Source organism: Lycium ferocissimum, chromosome 3 (genome assembly GCF_029784015.1).
Source record: "Lycium ferocissimum isolate CSIRO_LF1 chromosome 3, AGI_CSIRO_Lferr_CH_V1, whole genome shotgun sequence".
Taxonomy (NCBI): Eukaryota; Viridiplantae; Streptophyta; class Magnoliopsida; order Solanales; family Solanaceae; genus Lycium; species Lycium ferocissimum.
The window spans coordinates 19,675,669-19,692,073 of NC_081344.1; positions in this window are offsets into that span (position 1 = coordinate 19,675,669).

Sequence of the window (16,405 nt, forward strand, 5' to 3'; positions counted from 1 at the left end):
ATAATGACCGAACTTTCCACACACACAAACGATCTTTTAGAGGGAGGAGACCTCGACGAGACCAAGTCGAGGACCCGGCCGGAACAACCACTTGCGGTCGAAAGAGCTCTCGGGGAGCTCTGTGCGGGTGGCTTGCGGGAGGAAGCTTGAAAAGTTGAATGCACGGGCGGCGGAACAGAGTTTGACATGCTGAAAGGGCCCGATCGGCGCCCTCGGTGGGAACACCGTAACTCCCCAAACTGTCGCGGCCTCTTCTCGGCCAGCCCTCCCACGGGAGCCTTAGCGCCCTCGACTAAATAAGCATGCCCAACGATGGACGGGAAGGAAGACCCCATGGCCTCAAGCTGAAGGCAAGAAATCTAAAGAGCACCAACAAGCCCACCAACAAAGCATTGAATCCTGTCAGGCTCAGTAGGAATCAAAGGCGCTGAATAATGGGCCAAATGCAAATAGCGAGTAACATAGGCCTCCACAGACAATCCTCTCTGCTGCAGATGGAGGAACTCCTCCCTACGTGCCTCTCTAAAGCTAGGGGCACATACTTCTCAAGAAAGGCCCGATGAAACTATGTCAAAGTCAGTGGAGGAGAACCCTCAGGTCTGCAAGCAATGAAATACCTCCACCAGGTCTTCGCGTTTCCGCGAAACTAGTAGGGCATATAATCAACTCCATGGGACTCAACAAACCCCATCCTATGTAACAACTCATGCATGTCCAAGATGAACTCATACGTATCCTCCCTAGAAGTACCCGAGAATCTCGGCGGCTCCAATTTCCTAAACCTCCCAACTAGGTCTTGATCAGTCAAGGTCATAAAAGGGCCCGCCATGGGTCTAAGATCATTTCCCGAGGCTGGCACTGCATCTATCCGGGGAGCCATAGCCACAGCAGGGTGTGCTACACGAGTCGGTCTCTGCTCAGGGGTCTGCGCCCCAATCTAATCTACGAACCTCCGCCCGAAGTAGTAACACCAGCGGCAACCTGCTGGGCATCCAAATGGAGTAGAACATGGGCCATAGTATCCTGCATAGTCTCGCTCGGTGACCTCGGGATGTCACCGTCTTTGACCTCGTCATCCTCGACGGCTTTGGTCTCGAACTCGGGCCGATCCTCGAGCTCGGAGACGGGAGATCTCTCACGCCCCGCCCGCCCTACCACGGGAGCCACCCACCGGCGGGGGCAAACCCGTGGCCTCCAGCTCGATCGCGTCCTCTCGGGCGTCGCTGTACCCTCGGTGCCAGCCATATCGCGGACTCGCACAGGTCTCGGCTATCGTAGCTCGAGTCCTCACCATCTGTGAGAGAAGAGATAAGAGTTAAATACCAATTCGATTGTTCTAGATACCAATTAGAATAAAGTAGCATGAAGGAATGGAAAAAAGTGAAGTTTCCTAAATGTCCTATATCCACTCGCAAATAAGTACGGAGCTCATCGTACCGATCCACGAGACTCTACTAGACACACTTATGTACTATAGACTGGGTAATTTAGGGCTCTGATACCAACTTGTCACGACCCAGTTTCGTTAAGTCGCGCGAGCACCTACCTTTCCCACCTCAGCAGGAGAACCCTTATCCTAACAATCGTAAAATCATGAATAAATAAATAAATAAATAATAAATAAATAAATAAGCGAAAGAGATAAAAATACGTAAGTCTGACGATAATGATATAGAAACATGCGGAAGTAAGGAAATACATCGAATCCACCCAGAGTCTGGTCTAACCATACAAGAGCCTCTAACTAGATACTACAAGTCTGAAAGTAATAAAATACATCAATAGTCTCAAAAGTATGTCTTAGAACGGAAATAAAGACATAATAGATAGAGAATCTTCGAGCGGCGAACATCCCCTACTTACACGAAGACTCGAATCGAGCGGATCCACCGACGGTATCGGCTACGAGATATAGAGGTCGATCCCAAGAACTGCATTGATGCGACAGGTGATGCGAGGTCGGTACAAATAACAAGTGCGTACGTATCATAGGCCGACTAAGATTAGCTAACATATATAAAGGCAATAAAGTAAGATAAACGAATGCATCAACAATTATAAGTCAAACACGAAAGTAGGTAACCAAGTACACGTCATCACCTATGTTATAGCATCTAACCCAAATGTGCCAAGCCTCAATATAACAATACAAATTCGTATATCACAAGTACATCACAAGAATATCACAATAGAAGCCACGGTCTGATACAATGCAATAATGTATGGGATGTGAATACGTAGCATATGCGCGTACACGTGTACTCGAATGATAGAACATCACGTATCGACGAGCGCAACCCATGGGGGACCGCAGAAGTCCATGTACCTCACGATTTCGAAACCTTGACCTCGGCAATCGCTCTCACGCGACTCCGGCGACAATCTCGCTAATCACTTTACCACTCGTCCTCGATTTCGGGATAAACATCGGACATCGATCCTCGCATCCTTTCTCATCCAGCGGCGCGACTCATGCCGGTGTTTCCTTAAGTATCATCCAATGTATCAACGATTATACGTGAAGGATGAGAATACGTGCAATGTATGAGTTATTGTCAATAATCAAATCAATATCAAAGTACCACGCATGGGCACACCAACAACTATCATGAAAAAGGCTACACGATAGCCATAATAAGAATTACTACCCTGCGTCTCAAACGACAACAAGTAAGATACCACAATATCATAATCGAGATATATCGATAGTCTCTTAATATACTGCTATCTCCACGCGGCATCAGACAATAACGGTAGAACAAGATAAGTCACAACACAAGGGGTGGCTAACCCAAATCACACAGACGGACTAATACAACATCTAACCCAACGTCATACCTGAAGGTTTACATGGATATCGAACAATATCGTCTAAATATGTCTTCACGAAATGATCTCACCATAGGATAAGCAGCCTACCTGGAAGGCAAACAGCAAAGTCTCCACTGTCACGCCTTAGCCTTTCCTTGCTACCGAGCCTAGAGATAAAGAAAGTCTAAACATATTATGATATATCAAAAGTATTTCATACATTTGGATAATTCGAGAAAAGTCGTGGCAAGTTAAGGACAATGTAATGAATTGATCTTGTTTTGGTTCATAAGTTAGTTATGAAAAAAATTTAGATGTGGAAATATTGGAAAAGACTAAGGGCGAAATTGGAATGTTGAAAAATGGTTTCATGAATTACCAAAATATGGACAAAATAATTGGGCTTGGAAAATTTACAACAAAAACAATGATGATGATCCAAGCCCATGGAATTAAGGCATGTGGTCAATGAATAAAAGACCACTTAATCATCCAAAATTCCTAGAAGTTTCAAGAGAAACAAGAGAAGGAGAAAAACTAAACAAGAAGAGCAAAAAAAATAAGAGCCTATTAAATTGGCCATAGAAAAATTTGCCCTCAAAAATCTTGTTCCAAAATTATTTTCTTGTTGTATTCCCACTAATTCAAGGCCCCTCTACAACTTGGTGTAGTTGTTTTGGAAGATTGAGCATTTGTTTTCTCAATCTCACACTTTGGACAAGTGAAGAACCAAGGAGAAAAAAGGTAAGAATTCATCCCTTTTTATTGTTATGTTATGAAGGTTTGTTTGTGTTGTAGTATATGAAATGAGTAGAATTTATGGAAATATGGAAGTTTGCAAAGTGGGTGTGAATACATGCATGTGGCGTGTGTGTGTGGTATGTTGTATGGTTGAGATGAGTTGAATTTTATGTTGTATTCTAGTTGTGGTTATTGTGGAATTTATATTGGAAATGAAAGTTGAATGAAAATTGGATGAAGTTGGAAATTGGCATGTTGGCGTTAGGTTATGTTGTGGTGAAATAATGATGGATTTATTTTGCTTAATATGATAGTTGTGTTGTTGTGATCTTTACAATGTAAATGAAGGATATATGGGTTAAGTTGGCATGAAAATGGAATATAGAGAATTATGTTATATTAATATGATTTTATGGTATTAAGATAATGAAGTTGTTAAAGGGTGGATTATGGTTGTTAGTGATGAAATAGTAAGTAGAAAATGTGTTGGGATGGTTTTGTTGCATATATGAAATTTTGGATAGAATATGAAATTGTTGAACATTGGATATAAGGCTTGAAATACTCTTGGTTTATGTTTGAATGATCTTGAATTAGTATGTGAACATGAAAATATGTATTGACTTATAAGTGTAAAGTTAGATTTGGAGTTGTTGCATTATTTGGAAAATAAGACTATTTAGCTAGAATGCATTTCTAGTCGATTGTTGATGTTGTTTATATTGTTGTTGGTATGGTTGTTGTTGTTTTGGCCGAGTTTGAATCTCGTGATGTTATATATATAGGGGAGATGCTGCCCAATTTTTATAGACAAGTATTGGTTAAGATTGGAAATTTTAAGCCTTATGAATAGCAAATTGGTAAATGTGACCATTTGTAGGTTTTGGACGAAACGGGATTTGAATTTTGGCAAGCGTAAAAGGGAAACAAGGTATGTAAAGCTCTCCCATTCCTTCTCTTGGCATGTCTTGACCTAATAGGTTTGGATATAAGCCTCGGGGATGCTTCTATTCTTAGAAATCTGAGTTTGGATTTGACCCTTTTTCATTCAATAGAATTGAATCAAATTTCTTGTCTTCGATGAAATAAGTGCTTAAACATCTACGTCTTGCCCAACTAAGACAGTGCACTAAAACTATCATAATGACTCCGTAAAGCTCAATGTACGAAATTCACGTACGCCGACTTTGACTTGACCACCCGAGGTGGGTCCCAATACTCGAGACCTTTTGTATTGCTCCATTTGACTTATTGTGTACAATAATTACGAGAAAACTTTTAGGTCGTTGTCCACTACCAAAGGACAATTGTTTAACTACCTCATAATGTTCTATAATATATTTGCTGTGTAACAACGTTACTAATATAATTATTGCTTCGGTTTTCCAAAAAAATGGCTTAGAAAACGCGTTTGTGGTTCACTAATGATTTTTTTAAAGAACTAGTTTTGTACAAAGAAACATAAAATTGACTTTTTTAAAAAAAAAAAAAAAAAAACCACTCCGACGGTGTGAGATTTTAATATTTAGACTTTCTAAAACCACCTCCGAAGGGGAAATGCGATGGCCTCGACATGCCCGAGTGTGCTGCAAGCCTCGGTTTGTGTACGCGAGTTATGGCCTTTGTTGTTGATCAGAGCGTGCTATGGCCTCCAGCTTACGTACGGGCGCGCTATGGCCTCGGCTGTCCGAGTGTGCTATTTTTCAAAACCACTCCGAAAGGGTGCGAGGTTTTACTATTTCATTTCATTTACTACTTATGTTTACATTACCATCATTATTATTATGCCGGAAGCGTGATATGCCTGAAGGGGCCATCATTATTATTATGCCGGAAGCGACGCAATGCCCGAAGGGGACATCATTATTATTATGCGAGGAAGCAATGCCCGAAAGGGGCCATCATTGTTACCGCGCTTGGAAGCGACCGTCCGAAGGACTATTTCATTAGTATGTCGGAGAACACACGGGTTAGATTGCATCCTTTACTTAAGGAGTGTGTGTTCATTTGCATTATTCACTTAAGGATTATATGAGACCCGTATACATATATATATGTTTATGCTTCTTCCAGTGAAGGCTACAGGTATTGAATTTGATTGTGATTTCTTCTCTCCTAATTAAGCTATAGTTATTATCTGTCACCGCCTTACATATTCGGTACATTCTCCGTACTGACCCCCTTCGGGGGCTGCGTTTCATGCCACGCAGGTACACCCAGATGAAGAGAAGACTTTTTGCTAGAAGTTGTTCCCGCGGGATTGGCGAGCTCCATTTCGGTTCGGAGTGTTGAGTCGAGTACTTATGTCATGGTATTTGTATATCCTAGAGACTTTGCAGACAGTGTCCTGTGGATAGGGTGTCGAGGAGCGCGAATCAGTTATAGATGTTAAAAGAGTGTGTATTTTCAGATGTTGTCAGTTGGTAAAAAAAAATTATGTGATTGACTGAAGGTTTTCATAATCTGTATAAAGACAGTGATCTCTATTTTGAAAAGTTTCATGTTTTTAAAAAAATTTTGAAATGACAGGCTCTAGTAACGCGAACGTTTAAGGGTTCGCTCGACTCTGAGGAGAGTCGGGTGCCCATCACACCCTAGTAAGGTCGGGGTGTGACATATTCGAATCAAGAAGAACATCGATCAAATCTTACTTCATCAAGACCCAAATCCCCGACCTATGAAATGTGTTTTATGAACTAGAAGGATGAAATTAGGAATCTAAAGGTTTCAACATGAAAATAAAGCTCTAGGTGATCGACTTCATCAATATCAAGCTAGAATAACTAACAATTTACTCAAATTCGAATTCTAGGCGAAACCCCCAAATTTAGGTATAACCCGAACTTCCAATCTCGTAAGTTAGCCACTAATTAGGAAGAAATCATGCAATTATAGGTTCTAGTCATCAATTTCATGCTAAATAGATCTAACCCAACCAACAAATCATGATTTAGAAGCCTAGAAAGAAGAACTCATGGAACCCTCTTTTAATCTTCAAACACTTAATGAACTATCAAGAAAAAGGAATTCTAAGGTGATTGAGGGCAATGGAATAGTAAAGGAATTTGAAGAACTTACCACCAAGAATTTCCTCCAAGAATATCCTTGAAAAGCTCCCACGAACTCTCTAGTCGAAATAATAAAGAATGGGAGACTTAGGGCTTTTAATGCTCAGTTAATGAATTAATCAGTAGCGGCAGCGGGACCGCTCCTCGACGACTACTCAGACCGCCGTGACAGTCAATCCACAATATCACTTGGCCGCTGTGGCGGCCCATCCCACCGCTATACGGCGGTCCGCCAGTGTCGTACGTGCGTCGGTATAGCGGGCACCGTAACCGATTTCCCCCCAACATAATCACAATCTCAACCCGAAATCCCGACTATCACCCGAGGCCATCTGCTCACATACCACATACACAGACATACATAGAAATTCGCTACAAACGCACTCGTGGCCTTGGAATTCCCAACGGAGGTCTCGTTGACCGAGTCAACCCCCAATATCTCAATTTCAACTTCCCAACCCAAGTCCCAAAATGCACCCGAGTGCATTGGGAACCGAACTAGATACGCACACAAGCTCTAAACGACCATCCGGACCTCTCGAAATCGACGAATTTTCGAAAAAGGTCCGTTTACCCAAAAGTCAACTCTTTTTCGGTTAAAGCCCAATTTTCCCAAAAAAGTCACCTAAATCAATCCAAACACCTCGGGAAGCATGTCAACGGTCCCCTCGGGTCACAAGTGAGCTAACAAGCTCGGGAAAAGGTCAAAAAAGTGCCGGAAAGACTATAACGACCAAGCGGGTCGTTACAAGACTGTTGCTTTGTAATGCATAATCTCATTTCCCGTTAATCATAACGTCACTGATTCACTATTAATAAATCATAGTTTATTTATTTATTTGAGGTTGAAAATCGTGCCAACAGTTCTTGAACGCTCAAATATCTTTTTGCAATAATTGGTTAGTCAACATTGATTTGATTCAGAAAAAATGAGTGAAATTAATCCAACATATGATAAAAGTTCAATATGGATTATTGGATACTATATTCTCAAAAGCATTCAATGAAATAAAAAAGAGAAGAGCTCTTATATCATGAATTTAATTGAAAATAAAAGGAAATTCTTCTTTAACTTTCAAATATTTTTTATATTATGATTTAGTTTTTAGGAGTTCATAGAAAATATCGAACTACTCCTTCAATAACTTAATGTCACAAAATGTCACAAGAAGCAAGAAAAAAAAAAGTAATTATAAATTTAATTTTAATGTTAGTATTGGACCCGGACTTACCACGGACCAAGTGACACTAGTTATATATATATATATATACACACACACACTATTTTTTGGTTCAATGAACCAAACATCAACCAATAGTATATCCACTAATTAAATAATTTCAGTATTTTAATCCCTTTATTATAATTTCAGCTCCCTGTGCATAGCGGGAGCTTAGTGCACCGGTTGTCCTTTTATTATAGTTTCAGCTCTATAATCCAGAATAACTTGTTCAAAACCAAATTTCCCCTTTAAGTTTTAAGTTTTATATACTGACAGCTTAAAAATATTTACGCATTAAGGTCTCTTATAAGTCAACAAGTAAATTGATATGACAAATATTAATTGATAATTTGATAAAAATAGTACTAACACTACTAAAAATCGATATTTTCCCACTGAAAAAGTTCAATGGCTATTTCCTACCTAATGTCGGTGGGAAAAACCTAAATAATAGTGTTTTCACATGAAAAATTTAGAAAATTTCCTAGCGTTTCAATGGGAACATGTTTCCCACCATGCGTTTTCCCAGTGAGCTAGTCCGGTGGAAAAATCATGTTTTGTAGCACAAATTTCCACTAAATATCGGTAGGAAAAATCTTTATTTCTAATAATACTAGTTGCAGGAGGCCCGGGCTCTCAAAATATAAAAATAATACGTAAGTTTTATCAAATAAGTTTAATTTGTGTCACTTTTTTTAGTACATAATTAATTTAATGTAATTGCAAGTTATTCATATTGTGTTTATAAATTTTCATAATTATTACAGTTTGTTCGTCATAAAAGTGGATAGTTTTTTTAAAAAAAAAATATTTATGAGGAAATAAGTTTGGTAGGAAAATTAGCAAATACCAAAATCGCACGAGTGATTCGATATTCTATAAACTAACATGATAAAGTATGATAAATACAACTCGTCGAAGATCATAAATTGGAAATTATTTTCATATTTTTATGAATTTGTGAACATGCAATTTTTATTTTTTCACTCATTATTTTATGTGCCAAGACTTTATGCTAGTCAAATGTGTTTTTTAACCTTAGTTTTAGACGAAATTCAATACATAACCTAAATTCATAAAATGAACCTCAAGAATCAATTTAGTTATTTATATATGCTTCATGCTTAAAAAGATTGATTTTTGTTAATCTAACAAGAGATTTTAAAAATAATCTAATGTTGACTGATAATGCTACCTTCATTTTCAACATTAAACAATGTCATTCAATAATTTTTACTTTTTGTATTTGTAAGCACATATAATATCACTAAAGAAGTAAAATGTTGGATGTTTAATAGGGAGAAGCATATGGAGAGGAACATGTGACATAGGGCATGTTTACATGTAAAGTAAGACCTAATAAATGATTTAGCTAAAAAAAAATTCTAACAAATCACTCATACCTAGAAATTAAAAAATCTTTTCACTAAATTATCCTTAATTAAATATTATCAATTTTATATGGTTTCTCGATAGTCTATAAAAATTAACTTATCTAAATGAGGATAAATTTAACTATATATAAGGATTATATAAATAAGAAAATGATAATTATATTTTATTTATTTTTCGAACTGCTATACCTTTACATGAAATTTGCACTTTGGTAACTTTCCAAATTCAAATGGAGCCAAATAGATTAATTTATGTACTTTATAACTTGGATTAAGGAAGTTGTATAATATGATACTTCGGAAAATACTGATAAAAAACATGATAGCTTCATCAAATTATTTACATTTAAAAAAATTGATTAGATTAAAACTGAGCAAAGACATAACATGTGTGTTAGAACAATAAATAGTAGCCTAAAGAAATGCAAAATAAATATATTTTGAGTTATTTCTTAAAATAGTTTTAAGTCATAGAGATAGTTAGTATTTCACTGTGCGTGCAAATATATAGGAGTATATCAGTACTTATATAACACACACACACATATATATATGGATTTTGCTAACCTATAACATGAAGGTTGTAGAATAGCAATGTATCCACATTTTGATTCACCAAATTACCCCTGCCAGCCAATTAAAACATAGGAAGTTTGAGGGCTTTTCTGTCTTTTAAAATAAACTGAAGCCAATTTCCCTTTCCTTTTTCATTTTCCTTCTCTCCTCGTCAATGGAGAAACTGAGAAGCAATTGAAACTATTGAAATCCTATTTTTGATTCACCAATCCTTTTTGCTCATTAATTCTTATGAAATTTCAATAGGAACGTTTTGCTAAGCATCTTGTCAGCTTCAGAATACGAACAACTGGTTTGACTTTATCGACGCTGCAGGGATATAGAAAGCCTAATTGATTTCATGAAATCATACCCTAATTTATGAATAAACTGCAACTTTAAAAACCCATTCGCTGTTGCCCATTCCCTTCATATCCTCATTTTCTATTTTTTTGTCCTTTTTATACCACTCATAATTCATCCTCTTATTTTCTCTTTTTCTTCCTTCTTTAAGTTTTTTCCCTTCTCAATAATTTTTCATGTCCTCTGGGTATTGAAACAATATACTGGTGAAATCTAAAACTAAACTAGATCCTTGCAGTTATATTAAATTATGGCCAAAGTCATAGATGAACTCCTCGAACTTTGCGAATTTTCGTTTAGGCATTAACTGAAACGTTGGCCAATTTGAATCGCCGACACAAGATAAAATGTGTCGTTTTAACCTTCGTCTTGGGGTGAGCGCACACGCGTCTGATCCACTTGCGAAGACATGTAAGCCATGTCAACAAAAAAAAATTAATTTAAGAAAAATTAATTTTAAAATCTATTTAAGTAATTTAAAAAAATGCGAAAAACCCAACCCAACCTCTCCATTAAATCCATTTAAATAATTAAAAAAATGGTGCCAGATTTATTTTAAAACACCGCCGTCAAAGTAGGCTTCGGAAAATCTATTTAAATAATTAAAAAAATGGTGCCGTTTTTTGTCGGAGATTTATTTAAATAGCTTTTGAAGTGGAGTAAGGGGATCGACATTTTATCTTGGCGGCGGAGGTTGCGGCGAGATATTTTAGCGGCGGAGGGGACACACAATACCAAATTGGAAGTGGCGTATGGAGGAGAAATGGTGGCGCCAGGAGTGGGCTATCGGAGAGGATGGGTTGGGTTTTTCAATTTTTTTTAATTATTATATAATAGATTTTAAAATAGTAGCTTTGTTAAAATTAATTTTTAATGATTAAAACTTTAAAAAAAAAAGAAAAAATTTGGTAACTCGCGCTCTGTTTAAAAAAAAAAATCTTGTAGCCTACACGCAGTATGCCGTATGAGTTTCATGAGGGTTCAAATGGCACATTTTATCTTACCGTTCGAGGAGTTCCACAATAGTTTAAATTAGATAATTTGATACATGGTAACGTTTGTATTAAAATATTTTTTTAAAAAAAACTGATTAAGAGTAGTCGACCATTTAAATGAAAAATCGGGATAAGTTCGAAATTGTCCCATTAAAAAATAAAAATAAAACTTTTTTCGCCTAAAATTATTTACAAATACGATGGAACACACAATACCAAATTGGAAAGAAAATCGTAAGCTTTATCAAAAAGAAGAGAGAAATTAAGGGCGAAAAATAAGGAACAGGAGGGAATTATCTGATTTACTTGGAAAAAGATTGAAAAGCCCTCAAACTTCCTCTGTTTTAATTGGAATAAAATGTAAAGTTCTTTTTCTTTTATTTAGGGGTAATTTGGTGAATCAAAATATAGGGATACATTGCTATCATATAACCTTCATTCGTGTAGGGATAAAGACCCTATATATATATATATATATATATATATATATATATATATATATATATAATATTCTATTTCTTGCTCTATTTTTTTTTTTTTTTTTTTTTGTAAGGAGAGGTACAAAAAAGTCATTGCATATTTGCTAATTATATATATGTACAAGTATACAATGAAAATGCCAAAGCATTGCTGCAACTTAAAAAAAAAAAAAAAAAAAAAAAAAATAGTCCCTAGGGGATCCATGTGAAAATGTAGATTTTATGGAGATAAAATTCGTAGACAAAAAGAGAAAATATGTGCTTGTTGTCGTTGTGATAGAAAAGAGCAATATATGTTGGTTGTAGTGTTAACTTTTGGAAAAAAAAAAAATCTTGATAGTTGCCAAGTGTCCTACACCTTTATTGCCTTTTGAGATATAATTGTCATCAAACTTTCTAAAATTTACTAAAATACATAGAGTTAACTATGTAAATAAAAGGCCAAAATAGGAGCAAAAATAAAAATTTAGAGGTTGTGAGGACTACAAATTCTAAAGGAAGCGTCTTTGTAGCCGGATAAAATGACCCAATCAAGGGGTGTCCAAAATTCCACAATAGTTTAAATTAGAAAAGAGATAATTTGATACATGGTAAACAAATATAGTTGGATGTATTTAAAATATTTTTTAAAAAAAAAACTGACTATAAGAGTAGTCGACCATTTAGTTTTGCTTTTCTTCACAATGGTTCAGAAAAATTTCTACTCTCTCCCTTCCTATTTAAGTGTCTTAATTTTTGATACAGGTAGCTAAAATAAGGTTTAAAAATAAAATAAAACTTTTTGGTTTTAATTTTTGTTTTAAACATGAAATGTAGAAATTTTGGAATTTAAGCTAACTTATTAAATATAGAAAGTTATCATTCTTTTTGGGACTTGTTTGCGACAAAAAAAAAAAAAAATTAAATTAGTACGAAGAGTATATTATTTCAGCTAAGATTTCGATAGATAGAATGATCCTTTTATTTCTTCATCATAGATTGTTGCTTTATTTTCTTAAAAATATCTCATATCACCGTAAAAGTCGATGTTTAGGTAAAATAAAAATGGTTTAGGAGTTAGAAAAGATAAATAACAAAATTAAACTTCAAAAGTTACAAATTTGTTAAAAAGTTAAAAGTTATTAAAAATAAATGCAAATATGGGATTAAGGAGCTGCCCACTTAGTAGGCAGGCACAATTACATCACTTTCCCTTTTATTCTCCTCCGTCCCTAACTTAATTAAGCAAATTGAATAAAATGTAAAGTTCTTTTTATTTTATTTCAGAGATCTTAATATAATAATTCTTGAAAAGTTTTGATATCGTAATATACTTCAGTGCAAAATCTAAAAAAAAAAATTGCTAGAAGGATTTGCGGTTTACATATGCGCGATTAGTAGCAACCATGTTTTATGAACTATCTGGTTCAAGAAAAGAGTATCAAACTATACATTCTACATTTATTCTTTTGTTGAGGAACCAGTGAACTTACTTATAAATAAGATAAAATTTAAGAAATTGACACTTTACACTGATGTTAGTATATCCTAATTCTAATTAAATCGTATATATATATATCTAAAATATGAAAAGTAGCTACTTTTCTTAATTTAAACTTTCTTTTTTCTTTCAAAAAAGCACGTGAGAAAATAACATTTTCCCCCTTTTCTTCTTGAAGTCTAAGTGGAATATTAATTTGTAAACTTTACGTCAATAATAATATTATAACTCTACTATCAGTCCCAAGAAAGTTAGGATCAACTAAATTTAAATAATTAAATCATGTCTCAATACAACAACGTACCTAAAAAAATTATTTGTTCTCGCTTTTATTTTTCTAAAGGATCGATTTTGATTTTTTTTTCACCTACTATACAAAATTATGTTATAATATCATGCCTAAATTTATATTTTCAAAATAAAAGATAAGATCAAGAGAAATTTAATTATAATCTTAGAATTTATGTAGTGAAAATATTATTTAAAGAATTCTCTTTCAATACCGAATGAGGTCTTCAAAGTTATTAGTATTATATAGTTTTTGTCTTTGTGAATAGTTATAGTTATTTCTTTTAGATGACATCATCACCATTCACAACTTTTTAAGCATTCTAAAAAGTCTTAAACTTTTTTATACTTACCAAATTGAAAGTGGCAACCTAAGTAATAAAGAAATAAAATAGGGCTAAATATATGACACAAGAAAAGTCATGGTTCATACTTCACTTACAAAAAGTTAAACTAAGGGGCCATGTAATTACCAAAAAGGTCTGACAGTATCTTGATTTATTTGGAACATACTTTGATATATCATGCAATAAATAGCAAGTACAAGAACAAATTTGAAAGAGCATTTCTTTTGATTAGCAAGATGCTCAATTAAAGACTGCAAAAATCATTGGATTGCCCCTTATTATATATATAGAAATAATTAGCATGCTATGACAAAACTAGAAAGTTGAAAAGTGGAAATCGGTTCAACTTTTCCTCACAAGAATTGAGCTAATTAATTAAAAACCGAATTTTATTTTCATTTAATTAAACTAATTATTTTTAAAAAACTATAGAAGGAACTAACAATTTAATAAGCGTCAGCCAAGTTGCAGTAGACAAACGACAAGAGTGTACGGTCAACCTGTGGACCATAGCTTCAGGCTTCAGCGGAACGTGCGCCCCAAACTTTTATGTCGCCTAGACGGTTCCTTTTTTCTTTATTTTTTTAGCGCGTTAGCAAAAATAATTTACATAAAACTTTCGTATGAGTAAGTACGATATTTTGTTGGGCGTATAAGAATATTTTAAAATTCACAACTTTTGCATAACTAATGCATCATCTGATTTGCAGTATTGAACATAATAATTACATAACTCTGGAGGAAATTATAAATTATTTTATTTAAGAAGAAAACGTAGAATCAATAGATCGTGCACTAGTAATACATGATTAAGAATATCAAAAGATAAAAGTGCCCCTAAATAGACAATCATGCATAATATTTTATGTATTATAATTCACCATATAGCAATTTCACATTATTATTTACGGCATAACAATTATTATGTTGGTAATTCATTGTTTATCTCATAAGTAACACTCACATTATAATCATATATGATATAACTTGTACACAAATTAAATGACACCTTCGTACAATTGTTTCCAAATGGGATTTTCATATTTCTCAGCGTTATTTGTTTGTACCTCGTCTTTTTCATAATGTACTCTACTTCTTACCTACACTTTACGAAAATTACAAAGCAAAATCCAATTGCAATTAGCACAATATTTTCTTTTGTCACAATTTTCATTACTCAAATGAGCTTTTATCATTGAAAAAAAGTTAAATATGATCAAAATTCTTTTTTAATACTGACCAATTACACCTTAATTTTGAGTTAGTTGAGATATATTATTATAGTAATAATTCGTTTCAATCTTTGCTCAATTCAAGTGTTCATTCCAATTGCAGTAGTAAGGGTTTTCTAGCAATAGTGATATTCTAATTTCACACTTCTAGTAAAGCAAATAAGCATTAGCAATAACATAGCAACACCTTAATTAATCCCAAGCAAGTTGAAGTCGGCTATGAATCGACATTGATAATGTCACTTTATTTGAACAAATTGCTCATCAAAATAAAATATTATTGACAAATAGTAGATTTAATATAAATATAACAACTTATTATAAATATTACTAATTAACTAATACAGTTTATATGGACTATGTACTTCTATTATTCTTTTGTTATTAACTAAATTCGTATTAATTTTGAGTTGTGGGCCTTTGGGACGGGTATCTTCCATAAGTATGCCCTATCACCTACTAAAATACCATAATTAGTTCTTAATAAATGAGGGGTTTTTCTTGAATCTTAGTAAATGAGAAGTACTAGTTAGGGGTGTCAATGGTACGGTTCGGGCGGTTAATTTATAAAATTTATACCGTACCAATTTTTCGGTTATTTCATTTTGTAGAACCAAAATTAGACTTTTCAAAATCGTCCCATCATGTCGGTTTCTCTTCGGTATCGGTACGGTTCGGTTAAGTTTCGATTTTTTTTTTTTTTTTAAAAGAACATCATGTTATAGTCACTAGTAAAAGTTAAGACACAATATCATACATATTTCTATAGGACTTTGACAAAAACTCTCTAGATATTTTTACTGATTAAAAGGTGATGAATCAAGAAAACATGAAAGACGACAAGAATAGAGATTGATCCCACTATTTTATGGTAGTGTAAAATAATGCTAAGCAAAAACAAATATATTTTAGATCGTACGAGGGGGGAAAATCAATGAAGATGAGACTTAAGAACTGAGACTACTAAGATTGAGTATCGACTAAGAGAATTTAAAATCATACGAGAGAAAAAATATCTAATATTTTGTAGCTTTCTATCCAAAATCGTTGGAATACCTTGTAGCTTACTAATTACTACTCGAGATGCTAGAACTAATTTAAGTTCAATAGGATTAATATAATAGGTTTCAGAGTTGGAACTTTAGGTGTTAATTATGTTGCCGGCTTGTAGTCATTTTCATCATCCCAAACCCAAGGCAAAATTTTTAATATTTTATTATATGTAAATTTAATATATAAAATATATTTTACATATATATACTTATTCGGTTCGGTTCGGTATTTTTTCGGTTTATATTTATAAAATTAAAAACCAATCTAATTATTCGGTACGGTTATAAATTTATATAAAAACCGTCGGTTTTATTAAAAGAAACCTAAAAATCTGTTCGGTACGGTACGATTCGGTCGGTTAAGTCGGTTTTTTGAA